Genomic DNA, 3,248 nt, shown 5'->3' with positions numbered 1-3,248 from the left:
AAGCTGTGCGTAGATCCTCGGTACACTAACAGCAAGTGCCACTACTTTTTGAGGTTCTACCTGTCCGAAGTGTTGCAGAGGATGGGTCTGGCCACACTGCTGCACAATGCTCCAAGTAGTTGGACCGTACTGCAGCACCTGTCCTTTGTGGAGAAATTTTTCCGCAAACACATGGCGATTAAGCAGTGGTCAGCGTGTAATGTCCTTGGGGCCCTGAGAGAAAAGGAGATGGCGGATCCTGTCGGATGGTTCCCTGAGCAGACTGTCAGTGTCATCCGGCAGAATGCCTCATCACTAGAACTCGCAAACAAGCACCAAGATCTGGCTTGGCTGGTGGTGAGAAGGGCACTCCCCGTCAGATCCTTTATGCACGCTGGAGGTCTTAACATCACCGCATGCTGCCCTCGAAGCGGCTGCGGGACTGATGAGACAGTCGCACACCTCCTTGTGGACTGTACCTTTGTAAAGAAAGTCTGGAGTGAGATGCAGTGGCATTTGTCGAGGTTCATTCCGAGCAGTTCAGTGACACAGGACTCTGTGCTCTACGGGCTGTTTCCGGGGATGCACACTGGGACAAATATCAACTGCTGCTGGAGGGTCATCACCTTGGTGAAGGACGCACTTTGGTCCACCCGAAACTTGCTGATCTTCCAGTTGAAAGAACTGTCCTCGACCGAGTGTTGCAGACTGGCACATTCCAAGGTCCAGGACTACGTACTGAAGCTTGGGGCAGCCGCCGCAAAGGCACAATGGGGAAAGCCCACACTATAAGGCCTTTTAACGGAAGCAGACCGAGGGCCTGGGAACTGCAGAATACCCGCAACCTGCGTAACTGTGTGCCAATCTGAGAAATAATGGCACACAGTAAATTTTGAGGCATGTATATAGTTTTAAGTTTTGAAATGTTACGTCTGTAATCTGTATAGAACTGTAAAAAAGTTTTAATTCTGCACTGTTTACAAATCATAGACATGTAGATTTGCAATGGTTTATTTGAGATTTTTATGAATGAAGTATATTTTTGGAAAAAAAACATTATTTGCTTCTCGGCCTTTTGGCTAAGATCAAGTGTAGTATCGACATGCTGCACTTGGTTGAAGTCATTAGGTTACATTTCAGCTTCATTTGAAGCAATTTTTTAAAGCGGCATCCCGGCCTTTTGGCTAAGATGCAAATAAGATCGAGCCTTGGAGGAGGAGCTATGCCTACTCCAATCAGCTTGGATCATGTAGATCAAGCCCAAGACAGTTGGTGAGAGCCTGTCTTGTCAGCTTGGATCGGGAATGTCCCAACTTGTTGGGACTCTGAATTGGATTTAATTTGACTTGATTGGATTGGGATAAAGTTTTAAAAAAATTTAAAAAAATTAAAATTTATTGTATAACAGTATACTTCATCAAGCTTTCTTATTTAGAGTATACAAACTATTTATACTCTATCTTGGGTATAATTATTTCCATGGGAGGTGGATTTTCTGGAGGGGCAAGTTATAATTAATGTCAAATAAAGCAATGTGGAAAGCAGGTAACTTGACAGGAGGGTAGAAAGTCATCTTTGAGAAATTTATTAAATTGGTCATTGCTTGATTGGCACAGTTTAGTGTTATTTACATTATTTTATAAAAGCGTGACAACTCAACCTTGATAATATCAGCAAAGTGCAATAATATCTAAGACAGACCTCCCTCTCTCATATGAAATATTACTCTGTTGAGAGAAGGCTACAAAAAAATTTGATTTTTTTGTAAGTACTAAATTCTGCTGGAGTCATTTTTCTAGAATGTGACTTTGTAATATAACCCTGACTTTATTAGAATTTGACTTTCAAAAGCTACTGCAGTCATATTTATTTCTTTCTTCCAGAGGGCACTTGCTTTCATGCACTGAATTCCAAATCAATTTGTGGGATGTGTTCTCTGCGTATAGTGGAAATGGTACACGTTATTGTCTTTGTTTCTGTCAGGGTATTTCAGTGACACAGATCTATGTTTGGAACATTTGCAAGAACTAAAACATTGATTTGTACTAACACAGAGGCAAAGGTTTCTTTATGTTACTTGATCTTCAGTTCTCCTTGGCATAGCTTTGTTAAATGATAACAAATTAATTGTACTATTGAAGATGAAGAATGGGAAATTATATATTGTCTTTCTGATAAGACTATGCTCCCTACCAATGCCAGTGACAGTTTTTGATTGATTGTGGGAGATACTCCTGGGTAAGCACCCTTTCTCTGAGTTAATAGATGGAACATCAAACAGGTACTTTTACAGGTCTGCACACTAAACCATCCAATTTTCAAGTGTTTTCTGCATCTAGCTGATACAAACCCAAGAAAATTTCTCTATGTGGTTTATAAAATCTTTCTAACTGAATGACTTGTGTTTGTTTGGCACAAAGTGTTCTCACCAACTGAAATTTCCTATTCCTCAATCTATTAGTGGGGTCAAGATTGAACCTTATCCTGTCCAGAAAGTGAGATCGCAGGGGATTGGGGGCAGAGTACTGGATTGGACTGAGAATTGGCTGACTAATAGAAAGCAGAGGGTTGGGCAAAATGGGTCCTTCTCTGGTTGGCGAAGTGTAACTAGTGCATTGCTGCAAGGGTCAAGCCTTGGACCTCAACTACTTACAATCTATATATATGATCTGCGAGCAGGGACAAAGTGTAACATAGCAAAACTTATGGATGATACTAAAATAGGTGGGAAAGCAGGCAGTGAAGAGGATATAAAAATTTTACAGACAGATGCAAATAGGCTAGGAGAATGGGCCAAAATTTGGCAGATGGAATTTAATATGGATAAGTGTGAGGTAGTCCAATTTAGCAGAAGAAGTAGATCGGTAAATTATTGCCTAAATGGAAAACAGATTCAAAATGCACCCGGGCAGAGGGATTTGGATGGCTATGTTCATGAATTGCAGAAAGTCGGTATGCAGGTGCAAGATGTAATAAAAAAGGCAAACGGGAGGTTGGCATTTATTGCAAAAGGATTCTGGAGTATAAGAGTAAAGAAGTGCGTTGCAATTATATAGGGTGTTGATGAGACTGCACCTAGAATATTGGGTCCAGTTTCAGTCTTCTTATTTGAGGAAGGATGTGGTGGCATTGGTAGCACCTCAGAGAAGATTCACTAGGCTGATTCCAAGGGTGAAAGGGTTGATGTATAAGGAGAGATTAAACAGTTTGGGCTTAGAGAAGAATGAGAGGAGATCTGATTGAGGTATGTAACATCTTAAAAGGGAATG

At 41.1% G+C, this 3,248-nt stretch overlaps 1 non-coding gene across 1 annotated transcript; it reads left to right on the top strand.

Moving 5' to 3' along the window:
* Positions 1-1,038: 1,038 nt before the first annotated feature.
* On the top strand, positions 1,039-1,237 carry LOC145345787 (U2 spliceosomal RNA). The gene has a single exon (XR_013887171.1). It is a non-coding gene; the product is annotated as a U2 spliceosomal RNA (small nuclear RNA).
* The last annotated feature ends 2,011 nt before the right edge of the window (positions 1,238-3,248 follow it).

This window comes from Carcharhinus amblyrhynchos, chromosome 7 (assembly GCF_965287045.1).
Source record: "Carcharhinus amblyrhynchos chromosome 7, sCarAmb.v2.hapA, whole genome shotgun sequence".
Taxonomy (NCBI): Eukaryota; Metazoa; Chordata; class Chondrichthyes; order Carcharhiniformes; family Carcharhinidae; genus Carcharhinus; species Carcharhinus amblyrhynchos.
This window is presented reverse-complemented; position numbering and strand designations above follow the sequence as displayed.